The sequence below is a fragment of the Nannospalax galili genome, unplaced genomic scaffold (genome assembly GCF_000622305.1).
Source record: "Nannospalax galili isolate Female #2095 unplaced genomic scaffold, S.galili_v1.0 scaffold1074, whole genome shotgun sequence".
Classification (NCBI taxonomy): Eukaryota; Metazoa; Chordata; class Mammalia; order Rodentia; family Spalacidae; genus Nannospalax; species Nannospalax galili.
This window is the reverse complement of record NW_008334084.1, coordinates 142,061-164,071: the sequence shown is the minus strand read 5'-3', so window position 1 is coordinate 164,071 and position 22,011 is coordinate 142,061. Positions and strand designations below refer to the sequence as shown.

Here is a 22,011-nt window from a genome sequence, read left to right as displayed (position 1 = left end):
TAATCCATCTTAACGTAACTGAACTTATATGACAACTAATCAAATATGGATTCGAAACCAAGGAAACGAATTTGAACACCCGGCTAGCTATCTACTAACAATTTCTCCTTAAATAATTTATTTTATCCCCTTGTCTCAGTTTCTCATCAATTGGAATGGACCTCAGATTGGTTAGTAAGTCTGTAGAGTTTCAACCAGTACACATGTCCATACAGTAATTTTATTCCAGAATCACACTGCCGTAATGCTGAATCGGTGTTTTCCAGGACTGATCTTCTCCAATGGCCAGATGTGGAAGGAAAAAAGAAGGTTTGCCTTGATGACACTAAGGAACTTTGAGTTAGGAAAGAAGAGCTTAGAGCAGAGCATTCAGGAGGCCCGCTACCTTGTGGAGGCCATAGGAGAGGGAAAAGGTGGGCATTTCCCAAAGTAGGTGCATGTTGTTATGGCACGTTCTTTTGTTGAACAGATACTTATTAACTGCATGAATGCTGTCCAACACCCTGCACTATGTGAGGAACTGAACATTTTTAAGAGCAAACATCTAACCACCACTCTGCCTAGGAGTGGCACAGCTACATAGAAAGATCATTAGACACATTGCTAAATTAAAAGCCTGATCATCAGTCTGACTTCCTAGGAATGGACAGAATCTTTGTTGCATGTCAGCCCCCATGTAGGGTGCTGTGACCAGAGTCTCTTACATGATTCTGTTTTCTCCACAGTTGTATGTAGGGAGTTTGGCGGCTCAGGGTCATTTTCTGTTTGGCTTAGTTTTTGTCCCATGGAATTAATACCTTAGGAGATATAAATATACCAATAACTTTGAAAGACTCATTTCTCCTTTTCTCCACCTCCAAGATAGCCTTTTGACCCTCACTTCAACATCAACAATGCCGTTTCCAATATCATTTGCTCATTCACCTTTGGGGAGCGCTTTGATTACCAGGACAGTCGGTTTCAGGAGCTGCTGCAGTTACTGGATGAGGCTATAGGTTTGGAATCATCTGTGCTAAGCCAGGTAAGCACTCTGTCTTCCCATTTTGGGAGGATATTGGATTGAGACTGAATTAAGTATACATAGGTTTTTCCCTTTTTAAGGACTTTTTGGAGATAAAATGCAACTTCTTAAAGTTGAGTTTAACACAAACTTTCCCTAATCTATCTGTTGATTTCAGTCTTGTTGATCATGTGAAAATTTTACTACATACAAAACATTCTTAATATTTAAATGAAACTCCAACATTTCTATGTTATCCATATATATAGGAATACTGACCTTTTGTAAAGAATAACATTATTACTGATGTCTTGCCTTTCATCTCATATGACTCTCCTCCTGCCTCAGGGGCATTTTCTGACTGTATTTCTACTCCAGTTTATCTGGGATTTTTTGTATACTGCTCTTTGTTAACTATAGTCTAGCATAGAATTATCTAAATGTGTCACTGTTTGCTAATCTTTTCTCCTTAGTTTTGGGTTGTTTCTAGGATTGGGATGTTATTAATAACTATATATATGTATATATAAACACATATACATATGTGTATATGTGCACATGTGTGTGTTTGTGTAGAGAATATATAATCCCAAGCCACTGTGCACTTCTCTGTACTTATCAATCCTCCACCACGAGTATCAGCACAAAGCCGCTCATATTTCACTGGTGTCCATGTCCCCCTACTGCTTCTGATCTGGAATTTCGGAGAAAATTACAGACACCTATATTGTAACTGTGCTGATTAGAATGTCTTGTGGGATAAAATTTCCTTCTGGGTTGATAGAGTTATATGTTGCTATATTTCTGTTTACTTTTACTTTATATATTTTCAAATACTTTTTAGGTCAGTATACAAAGTAATGGGTTTCATCATGACATCTTCAGATGTGCGTCACTCTAATGTGTTTTCATGTGTTCCATCCCCATTCTGTTGGCTCCAACTGTCCCCCAGTCACTCCCACTTCTGCTTTCCTACCACATGTATCCATTGCTTGGATTCTCTTTCCCACTCCCTTAAGATCTCTTCCACTCTTCCCTTCCTTTCTCTCAAGATCCCCTTTCCAATTTCCTGACCTATAAAAACACAAATATAAATATACTCATATATTTACATGCACATATAGAATTTTTTCTTTTTTTTAATTTAGTTTTTCTATGTGAGAGAAAAAATTTGTTGTTCTGAGTTGACCTTATTTTGCCTGATATAATCTTTACCTCCTTTCATTTTCTTGCACACATGATTTCATATTTTTTCTTTATGACTGTGAAAAGTTCCATTGTGTATATGAAGCACATTTTCTTCATATTTTCATCTGTTGATGGACATCTTTGCTGAATCCACTTCCTGGCTATTGTCAATAGTGCAGCTGTAAACGTGAATGTGCTGGTATCTCTGTGCATGCTGACACAGAACCTTTAAATATATACCCAAGAGTAATATAGATGGTAGCTATGTTTTCAATATTTTGAGAAACTTCCATACTGATGTTCATAGTTGCTGCACACAATAAACCCTACCAGCAATAATGAAGGCTTCTTCTTTCCTGTCATCCTCACCAACATTTGTTGTCACTTGTTTTTCTGGTGATGGCCATTCTGACTGCAGTAAGATAGAATCTCAAGGGAATTTTAATTTGCATTTCCCTGATAGCTAAGGATGTTGAACACTTTTTCAAGTATTTACTGACCATTTATATTTCTACTGAGAATTGTCTATTTAATACATTAGCCCATTTGTTGATTGGATAATTTGGGAAAGTTTGAGAGATTTATATGTATTTGACAAAGACTTTTCTCCATTCTGTAGGCTGTCTCTTTACAATGGTGCTTGTTTCCTTTGCTGTATAGAAGCTTCTTAATTTCATATAATCCTGTTTGTCAATTCTGGGGATTATTTCCTTTCTTACTAAACCCTATTCAGGAAATTGTTGCCAATCCTCGTACATTGATGTGTTTTGCCTGTGATTTCCTCTATCAGTTTTAATGTTTTATGGCTTACATTAAGATCTTTCATCCATTTTGAATTGATTTTGTGAAGGGTGAGAAATATGGATCTAGTTTCCTTCTTTTTGCATGTAGAAATCCAGTTTTCCTAGCACCATTTGTTAAAGAGGCTGTCTTTTCACCAATGTACATTTTTGACAGCTCTGTCAAAAAATTAAGTGGCCATAACTTTGTGGGTTTATTTCTGGATTCTCTATTCCATTCTGTAGGTCTTCAAGTCCTGTTTTGAATCAGCATAATGCTGTTTTTGTTTTTATGTCTGTCTGGTATAATTTGAGGTTGGGAATTGGGTGCCTCTAGCATCACTCTTCCTGCAAAGGATTGCTTTAGCTATTCAAAACCTCTGTGCTTCCATATGAACTTTAGGATATTTTCCCATTTCTGTGACTATTGTCACTGATTGTGGAACTTTGATGGAGATTGCATTGAATACTTAGAGTGTTTTCAATAATATAGCCATTTCATGATATTAATTGTGCCTCTCCATGGGCATAAGAGTCCCTTCCATTTCCAAGTGTCTTCTTTAATTTCTTCCTTAGTTGTCTTAAAGATTTCATGGTAGAAGTCTTTATTTTGTCTAAGTTTATTCACATGTATTCTGTTTTTATTATTTTTATGTGTGCATATTGTGTGTAGGTGTATGCATGTGGAGGCCAGAGGATAACCTCAAGTGTCATCCTTAGGAAAGCCATCTACCTTCTTTGCAATAGTGACTCACATTGGCTTTAAGCATACAAACTAGGCTATACTTGCTGGCCAGTAACCCCCAGGGATGCTTCTGTTTCTGTCTCCTCAAGCCTGGGATTACAATTATTCATCACTGTGCATGGCTTTCCAAAACCAATTCTTTACATATTGACAGTTTCATGCATATACAATGTATTGGGGCTATATTTACCACTATTGCCCTCTGTTAACCCCTCTGAACCTCTTCTTTTATTCCAGCCTCTCTGCCAGTAACTATAAAGCCACACTCCTTCTCCAGAAACTATTAATGTTCAATAGCTCCTCAGAAAGGGATAGGCCTCATCAGCACTTCCTCTATCCATGATGAGCTGTCAAAGGCCCCAGTCTTGCACAGGTAATCATAGCTGTTGTGTGTCTGTGATTCAATGACCATGTTGTATCTGGATGGCACTCTTGTCCATTTTCTGGCTCTTAAATTCTCCTTCCCTTCTTCTGCAAGGTTCCTTGTGCTGTGGGAATGGTGACATAGATGTCCCATTTAGGACTGAGTGCTTAAGAGTCAGTTATTCTCATTTGACCAGATATGATTCTCTGCAAAAAGAAGTTTCTCTGTCCTATAGTGAGAGAAGAACCAATTTATGGGAATGGTACATAGGTAGTTAAAAGGCAGTTTGACAATATGTCCATTTATGGAATCAATGAGTGTATGTTTCCTCTTAGATATAGGGTTTTGATCATGTTTTTCTTACCAGGTGTAATCTCTCCCATGGAGCAGGCCTCTAATCCAATCACAAAGCTGTTGATTATCCCAAAATTGTGGTCTCACAGGTACACCAGTGGGTATCTCTTACCTGATGAGTTGATATTACAGCACACTTGATCTATAGCTGAGTGAGACTATTGATGAGTTTTCTACCCTAACAACTTGCATACTACTTTCTGACACTATGAACCCGAGCCTGTAGGAAGGAAGTTTCCAGCTAAATAACAACTTGGTTTCTCTCTGTCCTGTAACCAAGGTTTGTGGTGCCTTTAGCAATAAGGTCTTACAACTAGTTCTGATGAGTAACCAAAAGTGATGACAATAGGGTGTATTCTTTTGGAAGCCTCACAGAACTTTCTAGCTAACAACTCATAGGGAATTATACTACAACTGGCTCTACAAGTTTGTTTAAAAACCTATGACTTTTTGAAGCAGCATTATCTACCCATGGTTCCAAATTCTTTCTCATTGTTTTAGTTTTATTTTTTAATTATATATTTTAGTTTATAAAGTAGTAGGTTTCTATATGGCTGTTAGTTTTGCCAGCTTGACACAAACCTAGACAAATCTTGGACCAGGGAATCTCAATTAAGAAAATTCCTCCTTCAGATCTGCCTATGGGAAATTGCTAATTGATGTAGGAGGGCTCAATCCACTGTGGCCGGTGCCATTCCTGGACAGGTGGGCCAGTGTTCTACAGGAAAGGCAGCAGAGAAAGCCAGAACAAGCCAGTAAGCAGCATTCCTCCTTAGGCTATCTCAATTCCTGCCTTTGGGTTCCTTCCTTGAACCCCTGCCCTGGCTTCCCTTGAGGATGAACTATTAACTTGTAAGCTAAAATAAATACTCTCCTCCCCAGGATGGTTTTGTTCAGTGTTTTATCACAACAGAATCCAAAGCAGGCCAGTGGATTTTTCATGCATCCTTAGTTTTTTTTAACCCTCTCTACACCCTCCCCTTACATCTTCTTCATCCCAATCCTGTTTAAACCTTTTCATACCTTGTATGCCCCCTATTTTCATATCCCCTGTATTTTACTATCTCCCCCACTTAATCCCCCAGCATGCTTTCTTGCTTGCTTCTTGACCTCTACAGACACTCCAATTTGAATACAGAAATTTAAAAATTCGAAGTTAGGATCTGCATATGAGAGAGAGAACATACAGTGCTTGTCTTTCTAGTCCTGGGTTCCCTCACTCAGTTTATTTTCCAGTTGCACTCATTTCTCTGAAAATGTCATGATATTGTTTTTATATATATTTTTTTACCGTTTGAATTTGTTCTTTGACATTTCATACATATGTATAGTGCAATCTGTTTATTCTCTTTTTTTCTCCCTCCCAACCTTGTCACTGACCCCTTCCTCCCTACAGGTGACTTTCTCACAGCCATATCTTTATGTTTTCTTTTGCAACCCACTGATTTTACCCAAGTCCATCTGGTATCAATGGGTTTGAAACTATCCACCTGAGTCTAGTGGGCTCACTGTTGGATATGCACCTGAAAACAGTAACTTTCCCTCCTCCAAAATCCATTGGTAGCCAGTTCAGCAGGGAGAGTGTTCTACTTTGCTTTATATTCTGTGATAAACACCATGACTAAAAGCAACTTGGGGGAGAAAAAAGTTCGTTTTATGTTGCAGCTCATTGTAGACCTCAAAATAATGACAGAGGTGACTGTGACTGGACTGCGTAGAGAAATAGGCACAAAGGGTTGAGGATTGAACAGGTGTATCCCTACAGGGCTTATAGGTGCAAATCATGGTATCTGACTTTGAGCATAGTGAAGAGTCTTTGAAGATTGAAAGTCAAGGAGTGCAGCCATGTGATCAAACCGTGAATTGCTCTCTCTGGAAACTATTTGCAAAATTATCTGTAATGGAATTACAAGTGGAAACAGAAAAATACTAAATATTATGCCAGCATCCAGATAGGTGACATGGTGGTGTGTCCAAGGGAGCAAGCAGTTGGACTGGTGAGAAGTGGTCTGAGGTTTGGTATATTTTACATGAGAGAGTTGAAATATTTGTGGGAGTGAAAGGGAAAACAGGGGTCAAGGTGGCCCCACAGTTTCTATGTAAGAAACAAAGAGGAAAGGTCAGACTCTCTTGAAATGTGGAAATTATCTCCATGCTGTCTCAATGGTTGTCAGTTAGCTCTGCAATATCTTTCCATCAGTTATGAAATATGTTCCTGGACCACATCACACAATTTCCAGGAACTGGGAAAAACTGAAATCCTTTGTTTCTCATATGATCGACAATCACCAGAAAGATTGGAATCCTGATGAGCCAAGGGACTTCATTGATGCTTTCCTCAAGGAAATGACAAAGGTGGGAAGGTGCCACCCGCGTCTTATTGCAGAAGTGGGGTGCAGTAGTTTCTGACTGATCCTGCAGCAGGCTACCACAGCGTTATGCTGTTATACAGCATGGCTTTATTCTCTCACAGATCTGGATGATCCCGTGTTCCTCCTGGCCAGGGGATCTTCCCTGGGTGTCTGTGGAGACTCCATTACATTTCCTCTTCCAGCTCTGAGAGGGCACTGGGGCTCCTTCCTGTGTTCAATGCCCAGAATGTAACAACATCTCTTTCCTCTCTGACCTTTCTTTTCTATCTTTCCATGTCGCCTCTCTGGTTCTGACTCTGGAGACCCCTCTTAGAAGGATAAATCAGGATGTTATCATTTGGATGAGAAATGTCCTCACATGCTCATATATTTGAATATGTGATCCCCACATACATAGTGGTGCTATTTGGGGAAGCTATGGAACCTTTAGGAGGTGGCCTTCCTGGAAGAAGAATGTCAGTGGCAGGGGGGGGGGGTTCCTCTCTCTGCTTTTTCTGTGAAGATGAAAATGGGATCAGCAAGCTTCCTGCTCATATGGTGTGTTGTCATGCCTTTCTTGCCGTGATGGATGTTATCCTTCTGGAACCATAGACCAAAATAAACCATTTCGCCCTTAAGTTGCTTTTGGTCAAGATAATTTATTACAGCAACAGAAAAGCAACTAATACGGAAATGGATACTCTTCATCTCTTAGATTAATCCCATCTGCAAAGTCTATTTTATCATATCAAGTAACATGCACAGATTTCAAGAATGAAGGACATCTTTGTAGATGACTGGTTAGCATACCCCATGGACTAAGAAGCAGGAGTAGTATTTTAGAGGTACATGGAAACATCAGCTCAGGAGAAATAAAGGGTTTGCTGCCCTTTAGGTTGAGGCACCAAGAATGCCCAGGTCTGTTCTATGTCCCTCCCTTATCCTTTGCATATATTTGACAGAGCTATACACAAAGTAAAAGAGCTCTATGTTGTTTATTTTTCCAGAGTCAGTTACTTACTCCACTCAGCTCCCACTGCAGGACACAAGCAAACTTCAGCTGAATGATAGAGTTTAACTTCAATGTTTGGTTGGGGAACCTGCTCCCACCCTGCTCATATCAGTGTCATCCAATGACAGACGAGAGCTGAACTAGATATATGAGTTGCTTTTGTATCATTGTGACAATATCCTGCAGAAGGAACGTAAGAGGGAAAAGCTTTATTTTGGTTCACAGATTCAGAGGGTTTTGTTCATTATAGTAGAAAAGGAATGGCAGAATAGCTAAGCTTTCAATAGCATAAGTGGTTAATGGAGGCTGCTCACTTCATAGTACATCAAGAAGCAGAAAACATCCAAGAACCAGTGGCTTGGTATAGCCATAAGGGTCCCTTGCTGAATGTGGTGGTGTACACCAGTAGTTCTAGCAGTCAAAGGCAGAGTCAGGCAGATCTCTATGCAGTCAAGGCCAGACTACTTTACACAGCAAGTAAGTTCCATGCCTGCCAGGGCTACGTGGTGAGACCCTACACTGTTGTAATTTGAGTAAGAATTTTGAAGGCTCATGTGTTTGAATACTTGGTCTTCAGTTGGTGGCACTATTTGGGAAAGTTATGGAACCTTTATGAAGTAGAGTCTTGCTGGAAGAAGTATGTCACTAGGTTTGAGCTTTGATGATTTATAGCTGAAAATCATTTCCTGTTCTCTCTTTCTACACAGATGAAATGTGATCAGCCAGTTTCCTGCTCCTGCCCCCATGTTTTCTCTGCCTGTTGCCATGGGTTTCCCACCAGGATAGTCTCTATCCCTTTGTGAACATAAGCCAGAATAAATGCTTTCTTCCTTAAGTTGCTTTGACAGGGTAATTTTATCACAGCAACCGAAAAGTAACTAATACACACCCTTACTGACCTACTTCCTCCACCTAGACCGCACCTCCCACTCTTCAAGAACATCTCAAATCCAGGCATCTAGGACCCAATCATTCAAAAACATGAACCTGTAGGGGATGTTTCCTATTCAAACCATAACACAAAACGTATGGTCTTAATCTCAAAAAGCCTCTGGTTCACGCACAGCACTGAGTCAGTCATTGGATTCCTCTTCTGGCAAGAGGTAGAATGTAAATATCTTCCCACCATCTCTCTTATTTCATCCTGGCATAATATTGACCAGAGCAATACTGTTATTTTAAATTTATTTTTATCTTATATGTATAATTTTTTAGCTTGCATGTATATAAGTGCACCTGTGTCACATAAATCCCACAGAGGCCAGAAGAGAGGGTCAGATTCCCTGGAGTTTGTGTTATGGACATTTGTTAGCCACTGTGTCAGTGCTGGAAATAGAACCCAGGCCTCTAGAAGAGCAACTATTGATCTTAATCACTGAGCCATATCTCTAGCCTCTGAAGCAATGTTTTATATCCAGGGGAGGAGTCAAATTATTTGACATGTGTTGTGCAGTTGTGAGATCATTAACATTAACAGCAATAATTAGCAATAGATTACAGAGTAAGTTGGCAAAGATAATGTTGTGCTGTAAAAAAATGATTGATGGAATCAGAGAAGTTTTGAGTATGAAAGTTAAATGGGGAGTCTGGAGAAAAGAACATAGAGAATCCACTTGATTCTTTCTGAATCTTTTTTGTTGTTGTTTAGTATGGTTATGTGCCTATTGCATGTCACACAACTGATAATGATATGTTAGGATGTTTGTGTTATTCTCATTTTGCAAAACTGAACCAAAGAAAGGGGAAGGGAGTTCGTTAAGCCATGACATAACTTTGTGATGTACCTGATACTATCTAGAAGTCAAATATCCTTTTTATCCCATTTTCTTCTCTTTGTATAAAAGCTTTTCAACAATATTGGTCATAAAAAAAGAGTTGTTTTGATTTTCATGCACCCTAGACTCAGAAGCTTTTGGTTCACTCCCAGCACTTGCAGCACAGTGCTTCCTGATGAGATCAAAGGGAATATTGTTTTAAACGGATCTTTCCAAATTTATTCCCAAGGTGAAGAAGACCCCATGTTTCAGGCTCCAGTGTGTGGGGAAAGACAATGCTGTGATATAGCTGCTTTTGAGGACGTCAAGAGGAGTGTCATTTTAGATGACTTGTTTCAAGTTCATTACCAGAGTGAAGAGCCCATGTTTTGAAAAAAAAAATCACATTTCTTCTGAATAAACAAGTGTAAATAATAAATTATTTTCTAGTACTCAGACAAGACTACTACAAGCTTCAATGAAGAAAACCTCATCTGCAGCACACTGGACCTCTTCTTTGCTGGAACAGAGACAACATCGACGACACTGCGCTGGGCTCTGCTCTACATGGCCCTCTACCCAGAAGTCCAAGGTGAGCATGTGGGGAATGTACTGGACAAGGCAGGGTGGTGCTTCTGGAAGCTGTGGCTCAGAACGTGCACATAAGTTGGCATGGTGCAGAGGAACTGGTAGGACAGCTGTGAGGCGATGTGGACTTGGACTAGATGTGTACTCCATGTGCTCTGTCAGGACAGTGATGGGTCCAGGGTGCAGATATTCCAGAGTCTGTGCCCTCATGAAACATAGAGCCCAGGGGAAAACAAAGATATCAACTGATACTGTGGAATGTTTCGGTAAATACTGACATCACCACATGAACATCCACTCATGTTCCCCTTCCACTTTATCTATGCCTTCCCATTGTCCTTGGATCCTGTCCAATCTCCTAATTCCAGGATCTGGCACATTGTGATGCCCATCTCTCTCTGCATGTTCAGGTTCAAGCCACCCGCCCTGCATGGTGGCTTCCCTGGATTACATGTCCCCTATTGGCCCTGTCCTTAGTCATGCCTCTAAGTCATGACACTGGGTCTTCCCTCTACCAAGAATGTTCTGTCACAATTTCTCTCTATCTAGATGAATCTTCTCAGGTACTACCTCTCTAAGATGTTTCAAATTCCTCTAGGAATTTACTCACTTGGGGGGAATTACTGTCATTCTCTTCCTCCAGAGTTGACCCAACATACCTCCATTCCTGTGATTTATGCACTGTTTATGTCTCTCTACTGACCAGTATCCACCAGGGACAGTGCCCTATTTTATCATTTTTATTTCTCCAGATCCTAGAGGAGTTTAGCAATTTGGGGATAGGAACATTTTTCACGTCACAGAAATTTTTTTTAAATTATGGATTACAATTTATTCATGAGACAAAAATCAATTTAGTAGATTCAAACCCACTATTTTTACCATAAGAAGAAACTAAGTAGAGAAATCAGAATGCTTCCCACATGGTAAAAATAAATTTGCTAATAAAAATGTATTTCCTTTGTGGAGGTGTGTGTGTGTGCATTTGTTTTGAAAGACAACAAAAACTACCATGGACAGAATTGCTTCCAGGTGGTGCAACTACTTAAGGAGCCTCTGCCGTGACACCTGCCGGCTTTTTTGAAAAGTGGAACTTTTCTTTTTTTTTTTTTTTTTTTGGAGACAAGGTCCCTCACCAGCCTGGATGTCTTTAGGTAAGCTAGACTGACTGGACAATGAGCCTCAGGGATCCACCTATCTCTGTCTCCCAGTGCAGTGGGATTGTTAGCATTTGCCATTACATCAAATTTTTTTCATGGATTCTGGGCTCAAACTCAGATCTCCATGCTTTCAAATCAAGGACTTTACCAATTGAGCTATCTCTCCAGAGCAAACTTTATTTATTTAACAACGTGAAATACATACATAATATTTCTCTATTTTTATGTAGATGCATCACAGGCCATCATTTCAAAAGTGTTTTTACCTGAAAATTATTTTGTATAATTTTGTATTTTATATATGCAATTTTTATTACATTTCAATTGCGTGTGTGTGTGTGTGTGTGTGTGTGCACGCGCACATGCACTTTTGCACCAAGGTGAAGACGTAGGAGGACAACTTGTACGATTCTGTTCTCTTTCTACCATGTAGGTCCTATGGACTGAATTCAGGTCATCAGGCTTGATGGAAAGTGTCTTTATCTGCTCAGCTAACTTGCCAGCCCTACATTATACTATTTTTAAAAGTTTAAAATCTGCTCTGTTAGGATACAGTTTTGACTCCTGGAAATGATCCTGCGAAATATCAGTAAATAGAAATTATGCCCATGTTTGCTTTACAATATGCAAAGTAGTCAAAAGATGTCATAGAAACAGAGTATTCATGGACAGTGACTAGATAAAATGGGGAACATACATGAAATAAAAAAGAGAGTGAGTCCTGATGGAAAGGAGTTTAGATGCATGGATGAGCATTCTGGACACTGTGCCAAATTAAATGAGGAAACAGAATCACAAATACTGTACTAGTCAACTTAAAGGAGTTCTCTATGATAGTCAAATATGTAGATCCAGATGGTAGAATACAGGGAGGGGTCAACCAAAATTGTTTAATTACATAGAACTTGTTTTGTAAGATGTTCTGGCCTTTATTTCTACAACAATGTGAACATACTTAGTATCAATCAACTGGACACATAAAATGTGTGATATTGATTTATCAATCAGAACAACATAATAAATAATCATTGGGAAACACTGATGGGTGGGGAGGTCAGCACATGGAGGTCTATATAATTCCTGTTCATTTTTCTGTAAAATAAATTTCTCTGAAGCCAAAAAAAATATGGTAGGAAGGCCTGGGAAAAAATTTCTGTGTTTCAGAAGAAAGCATTAAAGTTTCAAACTTAATAGAGTGTCCTATTTTCTTGCAGAAAAGGTCTAGGCTGAAATTGACAGCGTGATTGGTCAGGGGAGACAGCCCAGCCTAGCTGACTGAGAGTCCATGCCCTACACCAATGCTGTCATCCACGAGGTGCTGAGAATGGGCAACATCCTCCCCATGAACGCTCCCAGAGCCATGGCAGTTGACAGCACGTTGTCTGGATACCACCTGCCGAAGGTAACTAGACACTGCCAGCCTCAGATCCTCCAGTCCATCTTTGGCATCACTGAAGAACCTAAACTTAAAAAAAGGTGCATGTTTTCCTATCCCAAGAAATCACTTCAATGGGAGAAGAGAGGGGTGTCTGATGGATAGTCACAGGAAACCTGGGAATTGGAGAAGAGAAAATTCCTTGGTCAAGTATGTTTAGTTAAAGCCTGGCTTTATTTGCTGAAGGGCATCTCAGCATGTTCCTGTGTCTCTGTCGTATTTGCCTGTGGAGCAGCTTTCCCAACTAGGGACCTGCCAGATTAGTTTAGGAAATTCTTCACACTCTACAAGATGTAGGATTTTAAAATGTGAAGCATATTTGAGGCACCTGGATCCAGAGATTTCTGTCTCACGAAAAAGTCAATATAAAGTGCAGTATTATTGTTGGCTAAATAAAGGAGCAAATAGAAAAAAAGCAACCATTATGCATTGTAGACGCACACCTCCTTTGAAATAGCTTACTCTGCTTTCAGCATAACGGTCAATCCCTATTTTGTATCTAGGATAGTTGAGGCCAAGAGAAATGAAGTTTACCTAAGATCTCTCAACTACAATGAAAGAGGAGTGGGATCTACCTGAAACAGCTCTGAGAACTTGTACTACTCCATGATCTCCCTACAGGTCTTGCTTTGGTTTGACATGACAAAATTCTCCAGCCCATTTTCTTCCATGGCTGCTTATTAAATTCCCTGTCTTCATAGGCTGAATTTTCATCACCACTCACCACTCTTAGGATCTCTGCAGAGAGCTCTCCTGACCCATAGCATCCCCTTTCCACAACATAGAATTATAGCTCCTTCCTGGCTTTCTGCTCCTTGCTTGGCCTCTTGGGAGCTAGTTTATCTAACACCCTTGGGCATACTGTGCTGTGGATGATCTCCAGCAGTAGCTCCAGAAGGGCTTATCTACCACTCAGTACATGGTGACCTTCACTGCAGAGCCAGGAAAGCAGCCTCTGCCTTCTGTTCCCTGCTCACTAGCCAGCCCCTGCCAGGAAGCTGAGGTCAGAATTCCCCTGCCCAGTTCTTTGCATTTCATCTGTCCATTCACATAACTCTAGCCAACCAGTCTGACTCTTCCCACAGACTTTTAACATCAACTCTAATAGCCACCTAGGTACTGAGAAATCTAACTGGTTATGTAGAACAAAGGCTAGGATGGCGTTGACAACAGAGAACCTTATCCAAGTCAGACTCCTGTCACTGTGTAAGCACATTACCTAACCACTCGCAGCTTCAATTTTTTCTTTGGGCAAATGCATTACATCTACTTGATAGGATTCATGTGGAAATAAATGAGATTACATGTACTGAGCTTTATATTCAGAATGAAAGCTATTGTTTGTTAAGAAAGCCAATGTTCATTAAGACCTGAAACCTTGGATCTGGAGTGGGGAGAGACCTGAGTCATAGGAGTTCTTGTGTACAAGGCATGTAGACTACCAAGAGGAAAACACTCCTGAAAAGGAGCTTTGTGCTGACAAGATGGACTGAGCACAAGGGGCTGAAGGAACCAGTGGGTGTGTCTAAAGAAGGAGGGTTTGGAGCTGAGGAGTAAGGGGCGAGGGGTAAAGAGATAGGTGGGTGAGAACACGGGGAGGAATATTCCTAACAAGCAAACAACATTGGAATATGGTCTTCTTGAAAATGTAGAGGAAGACCACTGTGGTGGAAGCCCTGTCAAGCAAAAGCATAGCTCTGGTAGCACACAGGAAGAGACTTTCCCCTAAGAGTATGGAAAGCCTTAGTATCAAGTTTGGGGAGTGAGTAGGTGGGCAATGTAACTAAGTCATGTGCAAGGCCAATTGGCTTTCAGGTTGTGAAGCAGAGTCAGGGCTGCCTGGCTGCTGCAGGAATCTAGAGAGCAACAAGAGAGTCTGCAGGTGGGAAACTGGAATGGAAGTGATGGAATTCCTAGAGATTTAAAGAACATGCCAGCCTTGGTGATGGATGAGCGGAATAGAATAAAGGCTCATTGTAGTGGCTCTGAGGATCCTGCTATGAACCTGCCTAGAGAAGGTGCCTTCTAGTGCATGCTTAGATTCTTGACTGACTAACTGTGGTGGAACTCAGTGTAATCTCCTTGATACTGTATGGAAGAGGATGGAGAATCAGAGGTGAAGAAGATATCCTTTTACTTTGTATAGCTGCCATAATCCTGACAGCAATGAGCAGCACGGCTCATTATGTTCATGGATGCTTACAGATCCTTTCCCAAGACCTACACTGATGTCTTCCTGTAGAGTAGCTGTATTGTGAAATAAAAGTAGCCTAACTTTGTTGGTAAAATACCTAGGAGTTCATTCCAGTCCATCACTGTACAATGCCATGCATCAAGGGTAAGTTGTGTGTGGGCTAGCTCAGGGTACATCAATTGATTGGCCAGAGTGGGAAAGTTCAGGACGTCAAGAGGCTCAGGCACTGGAGTCTGAGAGCCATCACTCTTCTGTGTGGCTGTGCTCCACATGTTAAGCCTTGACTCTTCACTGCCTTCTCTAGGGGACCATAGTCATGATCAACTTGACTGGACTGCACAGGGACCCTAAAGAGTGGGCCACCCCGGATACCTTCAATCCAGAGCATTTTTTGGAGAATGGACAGTTTAAGAAGAGAGAATCTTTTCTGCCATTCTCAATGGGTGAGTTGTGATGAGCAGGAGAGAGTTCAGAGATCCTGCCTCCGCCCTTCCTTTTCCTCCCCTCACAGTTCTCTGCTTTATTTGGAAACCTTCCAGATGGCCCTGCCCAGTGTGGCCCCCTCTTGCCCTCGGTTGCAGCCCAGCGTTCCCTGGACCTGGCACATCTTCAGACCACCCCTTTTCTCAAGCCCTCTGTGACCTCTGATGCAGAGTTCAGCTTCTCTTATTCTGATTTGCACAATGCTGAGAACACAGAGCCAAGTCCTGACTCTGCTCACAAACAAATCTGCATCCTTCCATCTTCACAGAGTTTTTATTTTATTTTATTGTTCTTTTATGTGTATGAGTGTATTGCCTGCATGTATGTGAGTGCACCCGTGTTGTGCAATACCACGGAGATCAGAAGAGGGCTTTGGATTCCCCTGGAACTGGAGTTAAGGATGGTTCATAGCCACCATGTGGGTGTTGGGAATTGAATCCAGGGCCTCTGTAAGAGCAGTCAGTGCTCTTAACTACTGAGCCATCTCTCCAGCCCCTTCATAGAGTTTTTATATGACCTAATTTCTTCTTAAAATGCCCTCTCACATGGTAACAGAGCTGGGTTAAAATAAGGAGAAACGGAATGGGCCAATGAGAAGGGCTGCCTACTTACTGAAATAGGCAAATGGGACAATAATTTTAAAAGCACCTTCTTGACTGGGTTGGGTTCAGCTTTATGCACACTCCCTGGAGAGGCCTTCTGGTTATAAATGTTAATTATACTTTTAAAATCCAATGGACACATACATATGGTAACAACATGAAAGATCTCATCTGACATGAGGCACTTCTGATAAAGCAGGTGGTGTAAGGTACAGGGACTCCGGTCTTCATGGTTAGAACACTCTCAAGTTTTGTATCACAGCACATAATTTTAGCTTTTTTGATCAACAACTCTCTTCCTGTTTCTTGGTTCTGGACTGAAATTCTGAGATGCTAGACATATATATTCTACCCATTCCATAGAGATGCCTGTGTGGTTTGCTGCAACTTAAATGAAAGGAATTTTTAAAAATTATCTAGTTTTCTAAATATACTTTTAAATATATTATATGTATGGGTGTCTTGCCTGCATATATGTAAATGTACCATGTGGGTGCTATACTTGCAGAGGTCACAAGTGGGCATTTGATCCCCTGGAGAAAAGAAGTTACAGTTGGCTAGCTGAAACGTGGCTCATGGGAACTGAACCCGGGTCCTCTTCAAGAGCAATGAATCCTCTTAAGCACTGAGTCATCTCTCTAGCCCCGTCAGGAATCTTAACCTTTTATTTATTTATTTTTCAGATGTGTGGTGGTGTGTCATGCACTATATGCCACAGCTTGATCGTAGAGGTCAGAGGACAGCTTTCAGGAACTGATTCTCTCCCTCCATCATGTGGCTTCAGGAGATTGATCTCAGATTGTCAGGCTTGTTAGTAGTCATGTTTCCTGAGCCATCTCACCAGCCCCACCCCAGCCTCACATGAAGAAAGAATCCTCTATCACAAAGGAGGCTTAAAAAGATTACTTTTCTTCATATAAACATCACTTTCCCATATAAGTTTTACTTCTCCATTTGCATAAAGATATTTTCCCATCTTCATTGGCTGCAGGATAAAAACAGAAGCATGCAGTGGTCTCACTAGTGCCTTCTTCATGGAAACTGTGTTACACCCTTTCCATTATAGAGGTCATTTGCATCTTATCTCATGAAATTCACCCACCCACTATTAATTACAGAGGAAATTGATTAGTATCTTCTTTTTTACCATACTAAATCTCAAAATACTGAGTATATGTATTGAGATAACAGCGCTCAAGGCTGTTTTACTCTTCTTGTCTAATTCTCTATGTCAACCAGATTGTGACTTACCTCCCCAGCTACAGCCCTTTGCATTCTGAGATTGACTGAGTTCATATGTATCAGTTGGTGTCTTGCTGCATAACAAGCAGTCCAAAGTTATTACTTACAGTTATCACTCACAAGTATACAGGTCAGATCAGTGGCTCTTACATGTGTGAGAGGTCAGCTGTTGGTCTAAGATGACCCTCAGCTGGAACAATGTTGTTATTCTCAGATTGTGCCTCATCACCTCTCACTCCAACTACCTGTTATTTGTATAGCAGTGGTAATGTCCAAAGAGGGAGAACAGATGCTCACAGGCCTGGTGAGGTCCAGGCTGGAACTGTCACTCCATGGCTTCCACTGTGCTCTGGTGACATAAACAAGTCATAAAGGCAGCTCCAGTTCAAAGGGTGGGAATTTACTTCACTCTTTGATTGGAATAACATTGAAATCTAAAGCACACAATGTGGAGCTGAGGCAAAAGGAAAGTAGAACTGTTTTTATCTTTATCATCGCCTTCTAATGGAAGGCAAACTACAATTGTCTTGGCATGAATGAAGACCAGCTGAATTGAGCAGAAGCTGCAGACCTGAACTACTCCATGGGTTAGCACCATGTGGCGGCTGTCTGGGTTTCCTGCTTCTCTCTCACTTGGGCACTCAGCTGCTTTCTTCATGCTTTCTCTAGAGCTTCCTAAAGGCAGCTCCCTGGAGGACTAAATGCAGACGGCAGCTTCTTGTCTCTCAGGAACGATAACTAGACATGGATTATTACCAGTTCCTTATCAGGGCAGATTGCAAAGTACTTCTTGATCCTTGAAGTCTTGCCTGTTTACAGATCAGTGCAGCTGGCAACTTTGTTAGACCAAAGCTTCTTTCCTCATTAACAAATGAAACCACTGGACCATAGGAAGGCATTATTGACAAAGAAATGAGCCATTCCTCTCATTTTGGTAATGAGGTGATGTCCATGTGTATCTTATGGTATGAAAGTGGTCTGTATATCTTTTGACTTACACAATGTTAGTCAGATTTCTATCACTATAACAAAATACCAGAGAAGAGTTTGAAAGAGGGAAAGGTCTATTCTGCCTCTTGATCTCAGACCTATTCTTTAATTTGGGCAAAAGCTTTTGCACAGAAGAGCCCAGATTTTCATCCTTTTAAACCCATGTTCATATCAGCTGTCAAATTATAATGAATAACCAGCCATGGAACTTATGTAGGAAAGATACTGTTTTGTTTTTATATTTGTTAAGTGGGAAAGATGTAGCTACGTGAAAATGAGTGATTTACTCACAGTTACACAGTGACCTTTGAATGAGACAGCTCCTCAACTGGCTCTTAACTTTACAGGTACAGTTTCGTCATGAAAGATGAAGTCTTCTAGGCGAATCTTGGGAATTTATACCACACCTGACTGGGAACCAATCTAACAAGTTCCCAGTCATACTACTTGTCATTGTTAACAGGATAAAGGCAAAGGGACCAGAGATGGATTAGGCACATTAGCCTGAAATACAGGCACAAAATATGAAGACATATACATTATTGTGACTCAGTTACCAAACAGCTTTGCCTGTATCATCTCATTTAATTTCTTCAACTGTGGAATGCAAAGAGTAAAAAGGAAGTACTAATGCAATATAAAATTTTGAATGATATTTCATTTCATGGAAAAATAGAAAGTTGATAAAGTGAATTATTATAGAATTAACATAGAATAATGGCTGTTAAGATGCTGAGGGGAATCCCCAGGAGAAGCATGAGATTGCATGTCATCATGATCAGTTTTTGTTTACACTGTGGACTTCTAAAAGGGTGTATTTTCTTCTTTATGTTTTTCCTTGTATTGCCATTTTAGTGAACATTTCTCAGTAGTACAGCAGCTATCAACAATGTACATAAGGATGGTGGTAGTGACTATGGCAGGTACTGCAGGGAAAAGGGCTTGGAGCACATGCTCCCACAGGAAAGGACAATGAGAGCCTAGAGAGACCTTAGAGTAGAAACAGAATTTACGTCTATGAGGGCATCCATGTCATTGATGTCACTCAAGGTAAAGATTAGAAGGTATAAGCTAAGGACATCTTACACTCTGGAAGCCCGCTCTGATATCTGTCTCTGCTTTGGAGATTCCCTTTAAGAGCTGGAAAACATCCCATGATTTTGCTGCTGAGCCATTACCTGCTATGTCACTCATATTTTTGAGTGAGATTGTAAAGCCCTTAAGATAGTCACCACTTTCTCAGTATGCCCAGGTTTCTGACTTCTATTGTTCCACATGGTATTCTCACCAAAACCTGACTGATCCCTGAAGGCATTTGACTTGTGAACCTTGACTTCCAATTCTGTGCTCTGGGGACCTTAGACAGATATCAGACATAAATATTAAAAAAAAAAAGAAAAGAAAAGAAAAGAAGAAAAAGAAAAGACTAGACCCAAAGCCCCAGGTCAACTTGAGCTTATTCAAGAGGGTACCAGGGACACCAGCCCATGGAGGCACAGATGCCAGCTGAATGGACTCATCTTGTTTCTATCTTGCAGGAAAGAGAGCTTGCCTTGGAGAACAGTTGCCCAGGTCTGAGCTGTTCATTTTCTTCACAGCCGTTGTGCAAAAATTTACTTTCAAGCCTCCTGAAGTTCAGAATAGGCCTCACCCTCGCTCCAGTCAGCTACTGCATCTGCGCTGTCCCTAGGCTGTGATGGTGGAGAAGAAAGAGAAAGGACAGCAAGAAGAAATGATACCTGCTCTGAAGCCATGGTATCTGGTCACATGTGACAAGAGAGAATGAAAATGACTGGGGAAAGATGGGCAGAATTAGACCAAGAAATCAAGTCAAATTCCTAGACTGCCATGGCCTCCACATTGGTGCTGGGAAACTCATTTATGTGTTCATTGATACACCTTTTCACTTGAGAATTGCAAAGATGATGATTCCTTGAGGCCTGAATAAAAGGACTTGCAATGATCATAGAAATCAGTGGATCTGAAGTGACGTATTGATAAAAGTTAGTTGCTCTAACGTTGTACCCTTTGGTGCCTCAGTGCTTCCTCCTGTCATGGATGTACACTGGCTTCTGGTCTGTTGAGATAATTCATCTGAAAGTGAAACAGAGAGTGAATAAGAGTTAGAAATTGACCCAGAAAAGGCAGGACGGATGGTGGTAAATGCTCTCCCATTTGGAAAGTCTGTATCTGCCGTATCTTGCTCTCCTGCTGAGTGTTCCTCCTAGAAGTCAATCAGGTAATGATGATGATGATTCCCAGTCACAGGCAGGCTAAGCAAGGGATGCTGAAGCAATTTCTATAATTTCCTTGTGGTACCTAGACCTTGAACTTTGACTCAGTGCCAGGTAAGTTATAGTTAACCAAACCCTGGAAGCAGGTTTGGGAGCAAATCAGATTTTCTTTCCTCATTATAGATCCTTGCCTTGAGTCATGTATGAGATATTTGTCCCCATGCCTTTTCACACAGGGTTGGGATATATGGGGTGTGACTTTTATTTGCAATTGGCCTGTAAGCTTCATTTATTTTTATGACAAGTCTGAACTCACTGAGGCCTGGCAGAGCATTTTAAACAGGGCATTAGAAATGGCAGAATCTGGAGCTGGCAAGATGGCTCAGTGGTTAAGAGCACTGACTGCTTATGCATAGGAGCCAGGTTAAGTTCCTAGCACCCACATAGTGGCTAACAACTGTTAATAACTCTAGTTCCAAGGTATCTTGATGCCCTATTTTGGCTTCCACAGGCATTCCATGTACAGATGCACTTACATACATGCAGGCAGAACACTCATTCACATAACATAATTTTTTTAAAAAAAAGAAATTATAGAATCCTTGCTGAATTCTCTGAGCTAGCCTGAGATAGCCAAAGAGAGAGTATCTAGAGAAAATGGATATGATCAGGGGGGAGATAATGACCACAAACTAAGTTAGGTGACACTGTGTGTTAGGAAGTTTTCACCCCTTCTCTATTTCAGACAACAAAAATACCCCAGTGAAGTGGGGAACAACACAACAAAACCCCCCTTTACGTTTCTAGAGTCTAGTTCAAAGAAATTCTAATAGCTCCAAAGACAACAGACCAAAGACCATGAAAGTCTTTCTGTCCTGAGTTGGGAGTCAATGAAAAGCTGATTTATCCAACATCTTGGAAGAAAGCAGCTGTTACAGAAAAATCATAGCTCAACAGCCAAAGTCAGGTGAGGAGAGGGAGTTTAAAAATTTTATGCTAGGAGACTGATCCATGGATCCTTCCATAAGGGAGTCAGTGGCCCCTTCCAGTTTGGGGGGACTTTTATATTCATATGTGAGGAAATGCAAGCAAAAGGCAAAACAGCACATAAGTGACAATTACGTAAAAACGTATATGTGATAATTACGCAAGGTAACACTTGGCCACAAAGGTTACAGGAATATGAAAACTTTGGCAAACAAAGGCTTCCATCCTGGGCAATCACAAGAGGGGGGTGGGAGGGGTAGAGACTCCTGCTCACCTCCCCCGTACCTATCTCTTGTCTCAGAGTTTTTCCTGCTCCAAAGTTCTTAAATACTATCACACTGCAAAAGTTTTTCTTTTCCATAATACAGCTTTGAAGGTGCTGGAAGGGAAGCACTTCTCTGGGCTAGCCTGAGGTAGCTAAGGAGAGAGTATCTAGAGAAAATGGCTGATCTTTTGTGTGGAAGATTTTGTTCTTCTTGTCAGATAAAAAGAGAGAGGAAGAGGGCCACTGTGTTCGCTTCCTTTAATAGACCCTGGACAGCAAGTCTT

The 22,011-nt window shown here is 40.9% G+C and overlaps 1 pseudogene; it reads left to right on the top strand.

Moving 5' to 3' along the window:
* The first annotated feature begins 244 nt into the window (after nucleotides 1-244).
* On the top strand, nucleotides 245-20,330 carry LOC103730883 (annotated as a pseudogene).
* Nucleotides 20,331-22,011: the final 1,681 nt, after the last annotated feature.